This window comes from Podarcis pityusensis, assembly GCF_964106645.2.
Source record: "Podarcis pityusensis genome assembly, chromosome: 12".
Classification (NCBI taxonomy): domain Eukaryota; kingdom Metazoa; phylum Chordata; class Lepidosauria; order Squamata; family Lacertidae; genus Podarcis; species Podarcis pityusensis.
Genome location: NC_138037.1, coordinates 36,151,495 through 36,164,573, shown reverse-complemented (window position 1 = coordinate 36,164,573; position 13,079 = coordinate 36,151,495). Strand labels below are relative to the sequence as shown.

Below are 13,079 nucleotides of genomic sequence, written 5' to 3'. Positions count from 1 at the left end.
ATGAGCAAGCAAGAAAGTAGACGAGAGAGGAGCTGGTGAGAGGGCAAGTGATGGGAGCAGCAGGATGGGGGGGGGGTGTGCCCCAATTTGTCCTCCCCAAACTGGTGTGTGTGTGTGTGTGTGTGTGTGTGTGTGTGTCAATGCAACACCTATACCAGAGGGTCCTCCGAACTCCAAGTCCCATCAGCTCCATTCAGCAGGGCCAATGGCGAAGCATGATGGGAAACACACTCTGAAGACCATCTTATTTAAAGGTGCTTTTAACTGGAATGTGTGGCGATCTGTGCTGTTTTAATGTTTTACTGTATGGATGTATTTCAGTCTGGGTAGTGGTTTTTCAGTAGCCGTGTGACGAGCTTCATAGCATTTTGCCATGATTTTATTTTGATGCTCACTGCCTTGGGAGTGCTTGCCCTGAAAGGTGTCATCCAAATCCTGAAATAAAGAGATAATATATGAGATATTGGGCTCTGGGCTACTGTCTTTGAGGACTACTCTTTTTAAAAAATACCCCTCCTTCTGCAACTATTTATCATGCAGTAAGCACATTATCAAAATCCAGTCCTTCCATTTTTCTGAGGTAGAACAAACATACATACTCATTACTAGGGAAGGGGGCTTACAAACACATTCCTTCATATTAATGATTATCCTCACAATGAGCCATATGGAGATGAGCAAAGGCTGTTAATATGTTCTCAAAAGGATGCAGACAAAAACAGATGCTTAGCGGCAATAATTTTTTTTGGTACATTTTCTTCATTCTGTGTGTATGCTCTCCCCCTCCCCCCAAATTCTTTTTGCTCAACATTAAGAGTTTCCTCGGCCCTGTTATTTACTGCACCCTCTGTTGCTAGGTTCCTGGGAGGGCAAAATCGAAAGCGATGTGGCACTCCATTCTCTTGAAGAGGGCTTTTCAAAACCAGAAAATATGTGATTTTTCATTTCATTTTATTTTTTTAGAAAGTTGTGAGTCTGCTTTGGACAGGCTAAACATTTGTGGTAAAGGCAAAGGTAAAGGGACCCCTGACCATTAGGTCCAGTCGTGGCTGACTCTGGGGTTGCGGTGCTCATCTCGCTTTATTGGCCAAGGGAGCCGGCCAATTTGGTAGAGTTTACCAAATGGGGCAGATTCTTATGGGAAATGGTAGAGAAGAATGACAGTAGATTCTTGATTTTTTTCCAGCTGGTGTCAGACATAAACCTGTTGAGTTACCTTCTCAGCATGAAGGCAAAATGTGAATGACCATTATGGACCAAAAACCCTGCAGTTTTCATATCCACTTAAAATCACCTCAGCCGCTTCACTTTTCACTGAAAGCCATTTGAACGCTCATCCAAGTGTCACTGAGCAATATGTCATCAAGTAATGTATTGTATATGCATGTGTAATAATAATAGGGGTTGCTCATGCGTAAGTTGCCGCCACTCCTGGCTAGGTTGCCTGGTTAAACCTTTCCTGTCTGGACAGCCCTTCACTTCGTGGCTGTTTCAGTCGCTAGCAGAATCCGTCAGTGGGCGTCTCTTAAACCTTTTCCAGCATAAAAGCTGTTTGATGCCAAGTCTCCTCCTACTCTCCCTGCACGGAAGTCTTCTGCGCAGGGAGGGTGTGGGTAGCGGAGGACCCGTGCTCTCCCCACTGGTCTCCGGCGAGGAGTCCTGGAGCCCCCTCGCCGATTCCCCCATCTGCCCCCCTTTATCCCTGGTGTTACGCTGATTTCCTTCCCCAGCTGATGAGCTGCCTCTCTCCCTGCTGGGCACTTCTCCAGCATCACTTGGGAGCCTAGCCTCCACCTCTGGCTCTGATGTCAGTTCCCTGACAGCATGTCATGTATGAACCAGTCATTGAAGATCCCGTGGGATGTAACATAAGCAGTTAAGTACAACACTTCCTGTTTGCCTAGAGTGGACATGCAGGGGGTGGGGTGTTACCCCAGCCAGGAGGACTTCCTGTCACACCTGGTCTGAAGCTTCCTCCCCCTGCGTGTGACCAGTTAGGTGGGCGTGACCCTGGAGACCCCATAAAAGGGCTGGTCACGCAGCCATTTTCCTTTCTTCTTCTTGCTGTTCTTCTGCTGATACTTTTATATTTTGCTGTCTGCTTTCTTAAGGTCACTGTCCAACAACATCTGCAAGGCCCCACCATTCCCCATCCAAATTAGCCACGTCAAATTCTAGTAGAGAGTTTGACACGTGGCTAAATTGGATGGGGAACGGTGGGGCCTTGCAGATGTTGTTGGACAGCGACCTGCCCATTGGCTGTGCTGGCTGGGGCTGATGAGAGTTGGAGTCCAAAAACACCTGGAAGGCCACCGGTCCCTCATCCCTGATGTTAACAATTTCACTGTTAATTTAGCAGACTTGACATGCAATCGTTTCCACAGGCATGTGGTCTGGATGTGGACCACACTGTGCTCATCATTACATTACTAGACAAGTATTTTTCTTAGGCTATTCCAAACCCCACTGTACTGCATCCAAGTAAATATGCACTAGGATCAGACGACGTGACTAAAATTGGTCTAATTTTGCATCCTGCCGACATTGAGAGTCGCTAAGCAGGACACTGTAATTGGGATGGTGGTTAAGGGAAATGTCATTTTGCATTTGTGATATTTGGTGGGGGATTTCTTAGTTTTTTGGGGAGGGAAGGACAAGGAAGGGAAGGCTTGATACAGGGGAATATAAAATTATCCCTGGTGCAGCACCAAACAAGATCACCACCCTAGGACCTTTTGATAAAGGATGGTATGTAAGGTAAAAAAGGTAAAGGAGCCCTGGACGGTTAAGTCCAGACAAAGGCAGCTATGGTGTTGTGGCGCTCATCTCGCTTTTCAGGCCAAGGGAGCCGGTGTTTGTCCACAGACAGCTTTCCGGGTCATGTGCCCAGCATGACTAAACCACCTCTGGCGCAATAGGACACCATGATGGAAACCAGAGTGCATGGAAATGCCATTTACCTTCCCGCTGCAGCGGTACCTATTTATCTACTTGCACTGGTGCTTTCAAACTGCTAGGTTTTCAGGAGCTGGGACAGAGCAACGGGAGCTCACCTTGTTGTGGGAATTCGAACTGACTGACTGTACTATTAAACCTAGGTGTTTTTTTTAAAAAACACCATTTGCCTAACCCACCAAATTTCTTCAGGAACTGATCCAGGGTGGGGGTAGGTTGTCCCCAGGGGCATCACAAGGTGAATGGGCCTGATCCAGGGACCACAGACCAGCCTCCAAATTCTCCACTGTACTCTCTTTCTATTGAAATTATAGCCTGCAGTTTTATAATTCTATGATTCTAGAGTGATCATTTCTAACTATCATCTGTACATGTGTGTGTGTTCACGTGTAGCTATATGTTTGAATGATTCCTTTCAGCAGTGTACAGTGGTACCTCAGGTTATATATGCTTCAGGTTACATACGCTTCAGGTTACAGACTCCGCTAACCCAGAAATAGTGCTTCAGGTTAAGAACTTTGCTTCAGGATGAGAACATAAATCATGCTCTGGCAGCGCGGCGGCAGCAGGAGGCCCCATTAGCTAAAGTGGTGCTTCAGGTTAAGAACAGTTTCAGGTTAGGAACGGACCTCCGGAACAAATTAAGTACTTAACCCGAGGTACCACTGTACATATATTTTAGCATATGCATCCTTTATGCAAATCAGCATCCCTTTTTTGTCCTCTCTTCTGGTGACGCTTGAGTGGCCATCCAACTAGGTGGAACCCTTAGAGAAGTCCCAGTCTCAAAACTTTGCCTAAAAGCAAATGAGAATGAATCAGGAAAGTTTCTATAATCTCAAAGTGCCTTAAGCTGTGGTGCAACAATGTGCTCAGCTGCTTTCTCCATATAGGGAAGGTCAGGTTATCCTTATCTATTCCATATGCCACAAATATAGCTCATTTATATTAAGCTTCCTGGGGAATACCGCGTAATAATTGTTCTTGCAAAGTTGAGGAAGAAAAAACATAAACACGACTTCCAATCGCCCTGAACCGTCTGTGATCCACCCCATTGCTAACTGTCACACAAAATATACCATTTGCTCGCTGCTTTCTCTCTTTATGGAAATGTTGAAAGGAATCATTCAAACAGCAAGGTCCCAGGTGTACAACCCTCCACTCTCTGAGGTGGCTGAGTCTCGCAAAATCTTCAAGCCCACAGGTCAAATCAAGGGCTTCCGATTTCTTATTCATAGCCCTTGAGTTGCTGGTGCTTACATCAGCTGACCTAGAAAAAGAATAGAAACAGACACTGCATTGTCTTCATCGGGGCTTTTTTCCCCTGGGTGGACGCAGGGGTACACATACCCCTAAACATTTTGTGAATCTAAGTTTGGCCTCATTGAGGGACAATATTTCAATATGAGTAGGAAAATGAGAGTACCCCTAAACATTTTTTTAAAGAAAAAAAGCACTGGTTTTCATTGTGAGCAAATATATAGCTAGGTATTATATTATTATTATTATTATTATTATTATTATCCAATCACCAGCTGGTACCAGGGCAGGTTAAAACAATTTAAAATTTGGATTTAAAACACTAGTTTTAATTAAAAGGAATTAAAACACTGAAAACACTACTGAACAAGCCAGACACACCACTGTGGGAAAGAAATTCAACAATTTCAGAGCTGCCACAGAGAATGCCTTCTCCCTCACAGGCTGCCACCCCAAAACTTCTGAGGGAAGTGGAACTACCAAGAGGGTTCCCCCAAGAGGGGCGCACTCGGACCCTTATAACTGGTATTAAGATAGGCTGTTAAGATTAAGATTTGCTTAAGTCCTCCTCCCCTTTGTTTTATATGTCTGCTGTATTTTGTGACCCCGCCCCTTTTCTCTTCCCTCCCATTACTGAACGCATATTGTCGATTGTTTCCCTCTGAGTTGTGAGCCATTGTGACGGCCTTTCAACCAACGTATGGGATAAACACATTTTATATGAAACAAAAATGTTTCTACACAGAAAAATTCAAAAAATTATGTGGGTGGGGAGAACAGACCATTGTAATGGAAGCATGTAATGGAGGGAATCAGGAAATCCTCATTGCACAAGTGGCTTTTGTCTTAGGTAACTTTCCAAATAGCCTAATACAAATAAAGACCAAAGATAAGGAAAGGCTATTTTTATATGCCACAGCCAAATTATTACTTGCTAAAAACTGGAAATGGGGCATCATCCCCACTAAAGAAGATTGGTTAGGTAAACTATGTGAATTTATAGAATTGGCTAAATCAACGGCAGCCATAAGGCACCAGTCAAACCAGAAATTAAGGAAGGAATGGCAATGTTTTGAGGATTATATGAAAAAACACTGTTCCAAAGAAAATCTGTTGATATGTATAGATGAAGTATGTAAAGCTGAACTGGATCACGACATAATTAATAATAGCTGAATATCAAATAATATAAAAAACACAATGTAAATAAGAGTATAGAATATCAAAAGATGTCAAGTTGAGGTGGAGGGAAGTCACAGCAGTGGAATTCTTATTTTATGTTTTTGTAAAGGATGGTATATTGATTGTGCATATATTTTCTAGAATAAACTTTATTTACAAAAAAATAAAGACCAAAGAGAGAAAATGTGCAGCTTCTTATATTTGATCATTTAAGGTGTCAGGCTCCATTTTTACAATGACTATTCCTGATCCCAGGAGAGATACAATTGTCACAGACCTGTCAACCATTCTCTTTGATGGCAGCATCCTGCCAGGTTGGGAAGGCAGAGATAAGATGCCAACTTTCCCCAAGAAAATTCCTGAAAAGTAGGACTGATGAGTTATTCTATGTAAACCAGCGTACAAATCAAACATCAGAAATCACACGAAAGAAACTAGAAGGGGGTGGGGGAAATAGCCTCCCTCTCCGTAGCCCCTTTAAATGACAAAAACTGGAACACCTTTTGTCTCGTTTTGTGGAATGTCTTTGGCAATTTGTGCTGCATGGCTGCCTAGCTGTTGAAGGCTCATTGTCCTGTACATCACATCATACTCCCTATGGTGACCCTGGTCCTTGCATTATAATCCCACAATCGCTTAGCCTGCATGGTTGTACAGACATCTACAACCCGCGTGTTGCACACTCCATTACAAAGGCGCTCACGTCTCCGCGTTCTCCTCCTATGGGTAGCACCTTTGTTATGGGCATGATTGAAAATTACCAAGCCACTGGAAGAGTCCATTAGGATAATAGGAAGAGGAGCGCTCTAGGATTGGAACTCATCAGCTTAATTTCCGATTTAGTGTTTTATGCTTTTTATGACTTGTCTCATTTGCTTCCAGTTTGGGTAGCAAACCTGCCCCCCCTGCCCCCCGATCGCAAAACCTGTGGGGAGAAATAAGGGCCTGGCTTTGCCCATCATTCATTTTAGGTTACAAAATGGAGCTGGGGTGGGAAAATCGGTCCCTTTCCAAAGGCTATTAGATTACTAATGATAGCCTACCTCACTTGACAATTCTCAGACTGATAAGATACTCCAGCACATCCACATCTCCGGCAAAGGGAGCCCTTCCAGGCCTCTGTTCTCTGCAGCTTCCCTGTGTTTTCAAGCATAATTTTGTGCCTGCTTTCTGACAGCTCATTAAACAAAGGCCTCTTGGTGCATATATTGCCCATCTTCCAGCTGAGATTGTAACATATTTATGGCGCTTGCAGATTGCTGGCTGTTTGCTTTTCTCGTTTGCGGTGTCCTGCCTGCCAAATGCTTATCAGTCTTACGGAGAGGTGACAGTTTCTGTTTGTGTCTCTCCCCTCCGCCCCTCCCCTCCCTTGCACCGGCCCACCTCCCCGATGCATTTGTCTCGGCAGCAATGGACTTGTATTTGACCCTCAAAGGCAAGAAGCGGTATGATTAGAAGCAGTTCCTGCAAGCCACAGATAAATGCAATCACACAGAGAAAGACAGCGAAGGAGCGCCCTGGGGAGGAGGCGGATGTCGGAGAGGATGATAGCTCCCATTCAGGAAAAGCGCTGGCAGTTAGTTAGCGAGACAGCTGGTTCCATCCAGACCTTGTGGGATTTTGGCTTTCGGCAAAGCAAACAAGGCTTCAGGACAGGAGAGCCGAGCAGCTCTCTGGCACGGCGTTCAAGGGTGATCAGAACGACTCACTTCTAATTACCCGCCTCTCTTCTGCCATTAAACCGTCATAATTACACATTTGAACCAATAAAAGTTGAGTGAATTTAGGAGCCAAGATTGCCTGCGAAGGCCAATGCCAAACTCTTGTTTCTCTCCCCCTGCAGAAGAGGACAAACACCTTCCCCTCAACCTACTTCCATTTAGCTGCCATTTCGCCAGCCACCGAAGAAGGGAACCAGTGACCACTGGCTACTGGGAGATTGGGACATTGGATTAGATGGGCCTTTGGCTTGATCCAGGGCATTGATGGATAGCTCAGTTGGTACAGCACGAGTCTCAATCTCACGGTTGTAGGTTTGAGCCCCACGTTGGGTGAAAGATTCCTGCATTGCAGGGGGCTGGACTAGATGTCCCCAAGTCAGTGATTCTGTGACTTTACTCCAGTTATTTTACCCTGAGCCTATATAAATTTGGGCTCCAGCCATCCAAAGGTTTTATTGATTTATATTATAACTCACCTTTCCTTCGAAATAGCTCAAGGTAGTGCACATAGCTCTTTCGCTTTTCATTTCATCGTCATGACAACCTTCTGAGGTAGTCCTGCCTAAAAGAAAGTGATGGCCAAGATCAGCCAGTGAGCTGACTGGGATTTGAACCCTGGTCTCTCATGTCCTAGTCGAACACTCTGATCACTACACCACACTGGACCGCTAAGCCCTGCAAAGTACTTGATGACATTCCTCCTCCCTCTGTACTTTCTATCCTGGAGAGACAGCAGAAGACATTGGACTGCGTTCCTTCTGGGCTCCCATAGATGCCTGATAGGCAGCACTCAGTGTGGGAAGCCACAAGTTTTGCAGGCCTGGCTTATTCTAGGCCTGTTCTGTCGACAGTGGAAGAATAGCTCTGCCAAATTCAAAGGAGCCATTATTTTCCTTTCCCATCTTGCCAAGCCGATCTCCTTACTTTGTGTTGAAGAAAACCTGCTGACAGATTTGTTCAGATGCCAACTTCCAGCCCATGCCAAAGAGCCGTCAGGCAACTGTCCAAGACATTTTGACCCTCGCAGTGAGCATTCCAGGAAAGGAAGGGTCCCAGAACTAACCGCCGTGGGTGAGGCAAATATTTCACTGGCATTAAGAACAATCCTTCTCCCTCTAACATCAGAGCTGGTTGGCTGGCTGCAAATTCCAAAAATTCTGGTTCAGCAGTCTTGCATGCAGAGACCTAGAGGGGCCTTTTCAGACAACCTGCCTGATGAACATTCGCCTTGAGTTGTTTTTGCAAAGTTTGTGTGGAGCTTCCATGATGTCCAATGTTTGCTGAGCACTCATTTGGGGTTGCCTGCAAAGTTCAAGGGCATCATGTCAAGCGGCTGTCATGTTCTTTGCCGCAAAAATTCGAGGTTTGTTGTGCAAGAAAAACAAAGCCCACTTTAATTGCAGAACCTTAAATTTGCCTGTATATGATTGAAACCCACAAAATACCGTAGTGGCAGTTTGGAAGCAGGCACATTGACTTGCTGAGTCCAGAGAGACTCGAGTCCATGCTTCCCACATTTATATCTTTTTTTTTTTTAAAATAATTTTTATTAAAGTTTTAAACAAAGAAAAAAGAAAAACAACACACATAAAAAAACAATACAAAATTTAACAATAAAAACACAAAACATAACAATTAAAAACCAACTCTCTTTTCCATTCCCAATTTTAAATTACTTATTTTCTGGACTTCCTCATACCTCCCTCTTTTGTATTCCAATCTACATTATTTGTCCAGCAGTTTCTATTCCACTTTTTTTAAACCCAATCTTTAGTTTAATAAAATATTAAAATATATAATTTCAACTTTTTTAAGCCTAATCCTTGTTCTTAATGTCATATACCTTTAAATTTTCCCCTTTTATTATCAAATTTCCATTTCTTTAAACATCTTTAATCTTAATCTTTAATCTTAATCTATCCTTAACTTTAACCCGTACAGCACATTTATATCTTAGTTCTCTTCCTTCTGGACTGCAGAGTGAAAGAAGTCGGTTGGACAGAGTGATTCCAATTACAAATGGAAATCTGTCTGTCTGTCTAGGATTCCTGCATTGCAGGGAGTTGGAAGTGATGACCCTTGGGGTCCCTTCCAACTGTTTAATTCTATGATTCTATATCATTTATCATCTACTGTATCCATCATTTATCTGTCTGTCTGTCTATCTATCTATCTATCAATCTATCTATCTATATCTATCATCTCTCTCTGTGTCTGTCTGTCTGTCTCTCTCTCTATCATCATCATCATCTCTCCCTCCTATCTATCATCTATCTATCTATCTATCTATCTATCTATCTATCTATCTGTCTATCTGTCTATCATCAGTATACTGTATCTGTATATCTGTCTATCTATCATCTATCTATCATCTCCTTCATTTTTTCAAAGTGAAACTTAACATGAACAGAAAGTCAGATCAAGATGCTCCAGCTAAGGGAAAGGAAGTGAATCCACCCACTGGGTCCCATCTGAACATCAGATTCTGCATGCTGGGTTCAGCTATAGCTCAGGGATAGAGCACACAATTGGAACGCAGAAGGTTCAAAGTGCAATCACCAGCATCTTCAGGTAGGATTGAGAAAGACTCCTGCCTGAAACCCTGGGGAGCCACTGTCAACCAATTAAGACAATACAGAGCTAAATATACTGATGCCCACGGCTTTCTCTGTAGGGTCACCATATTGTCGCACCCACAACCTCCCCCCCCCCCCAAGATTCATGTCTGTGAATGATAATTGCTGTTTTCTGTGTATGAGTATATTCATACTTTGCTCTCTTTTCTGCATTCTAACGATCACTTTTTATGGTCCTCATTTTGGTCTTGGTAGTAGTGTACCAAGAAGGGGAAGGGCTGCAGTTTAGTAGAAAATCACCTGCCTGCTATGCAGAAAGTCCCAAATTCCCGGCACATCCAGGTAGGGCTGAGACAGATTCCCTAGGAAAACCCTGGAGAAGCACTGTCAGTCAGTGCAGGTAATACTGAGCTAGGTGGACAAATGGTTGGACTCTGTTTAAGACAGCTTCCCTTGTTTGTATACTGTTTTAGACTATGCCTTCTGTGGCAGCTGAATATACTCAGTCCTCATTGGACTCCTTTTGGGTTTTTCCTGATGCAGATATTAAATACTACACAGTTTAAAGCTACTGGAAGCATAAAAAACGGACTCCTTTTGGAATAAATAATTGTCCAGACCCCTGAAAACATTATTCAAATTTTACTAGCAGAACTTTTTTCATAACAGAATTTTAAAAATCAAATGTACATCCAATATTTCCATACAATGTTTTGTCTTGTAGGGACGCGGGTGGCACTGTGGTCTAAATCAAGCATAGGCAAACTCAGCCCTCCAGATGTTTTGAGACTACAACTCCCATCATCCTTAGCTAACAGGACCAGGGGTCAGGGACGATGTGAGTTGTAGTCCCAAAACACCTGGAGGGCCGAGTTTGCCTATGCCTGGTCTAAACCACTGAGCTTCTTGGGCTTGATGATCAGAAGGTCAGCGGTTCGAATCCCTGTAACAGAGTGAGCTCCCATTGCTCTGTCCCAGCTTCTGCCAACCTAGCAGTTCAAAAGCACACCAGTGCAAGTAGATAAATAGGTACCACTGCAGTGGGAAGGTAAACGGCATTTCTGAGCGCTCTGGTTTCCATCACAGTATTCCGTTGCTCCAGAAGCGGTTTAGTCATGCTGGCCACATGACCCAGAAAGCTGTCTGTGGACAAACGCCAACTCCCTCAGCCTGAAAGCGAGATGAGCGCCACAACCCTTTGACTGGACTTAACCATCCAGGGGTCCTTTACCTTTACCTTACAATGTTTTGTGCTGTCCAGCACAGCCTCAGCATCTTAGAAATAAGATAACTTCAAAAACCCAAACGGTGTTTCTCTCCCAGATCCACCTGCCTCTGGTCCTAGACTTCCTCTGAGTTGCCTTTAAGAGGGAGTGAGGGAGCGATGGCTTTCTGAGAAAGTCTTATGAACTGCACGAGGGTCTTGCTCTCTCGACTTTGCTTTATTCCCTAACACTACTAATGAAGCTGAGCACCTTCTTGGATTACGGATACAAACAACAACTGATTTGCCACTATGAATGTGACAGGGTTGATGGATCTCACTACAACCTGAATAGGTTGTCTACGTAGCTATTTGTCAGCACAGCCTGTGCAGGGCTCCATGATAACATACTGTTCTAAATTCACCGTTATGTCTACAAAAGAATAAAAAATGGCTCATTTGAGTCAATAGAGGTCTCAGAGTAAACAACAGCAAAAATGGGAAAAAAATGAAAAAATGGATGCAGTCATATTATAGCCTGGCGAAAAATAAAACAAAATTGCACTGCTGAACTATTTGCTGGCAATTCATACCTAGAAGCCTGAAAATATGCTGCTAGCATTAGATTCTTTGTTATATCTCATATTTCTTGTCTTACAAATGCTATTTCATGTACAACGATACGTTCATTATCACTCTTCATAGATATGATTTCCCTCCGATATAGCATAGGAAGGAAAGAAAGAAAGAAATCTTTGTGGCTTATTAAATATGATGTACAAAATCAATGCTAATATTATTTTTATTGTTCTGAAATTTGCCAAAGCAACGCTGAATTCTGAATAGCATAAGGCTAGATTCACAGAAAGGCACTGCCTAGTTATAAGATTATCCACAGATTACAATCCCAGGGAGCAAGTCCCACTGGACACAACTAACTTCTGAGTTATCATGCATACACTTGTGGTTTTGGGGTGGTCTTTTCATTAGTGTGGAGTTTTGGTTTCCTTGATAGAGCAGTTCTTGTTTTCACATGCAGGCCACATGTCTTAGAATGGACTGGAGGGTGTTTTTGCCCAAATGTAAATGAGAGGCCAAAGGTCTTGCTGTAACTGAACCATAGAATTTCAGTTACCAAGCAATGTCTTCTACAATTTGGTGCATGGAACATGAACCACCACTGAATTTCTGTACACACTGTACATTGAGAAGACCTCACCCTGCAGTCGTTCCTACTGAAGTATAGAACACATTTTTTAAAAAATCACAGTGATAAATCACCATGTTATTTTTTTATGAGGTTGGATCCAGAGTTGCCTGGAGCAGAATTCAGCAAACTGTATGCTCCTAGTGAGCAGACTTGGGGGGGGGGGTGATTTTCACTGATTCTCCTTTCCCCTGCAGTGCCCTATGCCTCCTGAAAATCTGCTTCAGGAGATTTGGAGATCCTCTGAAATGCCATGGGAATTGGTGCTGTAAGCTGCCTGGGAAGATGAATTTGTTTAGAATGGCCCCTCCTACTGCGGCCCGTGTTTTGTTAGTCCAAAAATGGAAAAGGAGTGAGGTTCCTGCTAAAGAAGAATGGCAACTTAAACTGATGGAATATGCGTAGTTTGCGGACCTAACATACAGAATAAGAGAAGAAGAAGAACATACATTTAAAGAAGATTGGAAAATGTTTATTGAATATTTGGGGGTGGGATTGTGTACACTTGAAAACCTTGGCAGTATTAAGATAAATTCAACAGTTTGAATGAGTTTTGATGGATGTAATAATGGAATATTGAACGGTTTAGTTTATATAAAATATGCAGGGATTTATGTTATGCAAAATGAGCCATGGAAAGAGAAGAAGGGAAGTCACTGATATGTTAAGGTCATTTAAGTGAATATTCTAAATTGTAAAACAGAAAATTTAATTAAAATTATATAAAAAGAAAAGAAAAAAGAATGGCCTTTCCCTCATTCTCCAGCAGGGAGGCCAAGCCACTTCCATGAACAGAAGCATTCCTTCCATTTATGGAACAGCTGGTCCAGATCCAATCCCTTCTATACGAAAACCTATCTGACTGTGTATTATGTGTAAAATATTCTAAACCAAACGCAAAAGCTGTAGTCTACTTGTTTGGGCTCTTTGCCAGGGAACTCTCCGCCAGCTAACTTTTTTGGTGACTCTGTACC

At 43.1% G+C, this 13,079-nt stretch overlaps 1 long non-coding RNA gene across 1 annotated transcript; it reads right to left on the bottom strand.

Moving 5' to 3' along the window:
- Positions 1–244: 244 nt before the first annotated feature.
- On the bottom strand, positions 245–6,686 carry LOC308458980. The gene is made up of 3 exons (XR_013977802.1): positions 6,441–6,686; positions 4,035–4,225; positions 245–435 (listed from the first exon to the last, which is right to left on the bottom strand). It is a non-coding gene; the product is annotated as an uncharacterized lncRNA (long non-coding RNA).
- Positions 6,687–13,079: the final 6,393 nt, after the last annotated feature.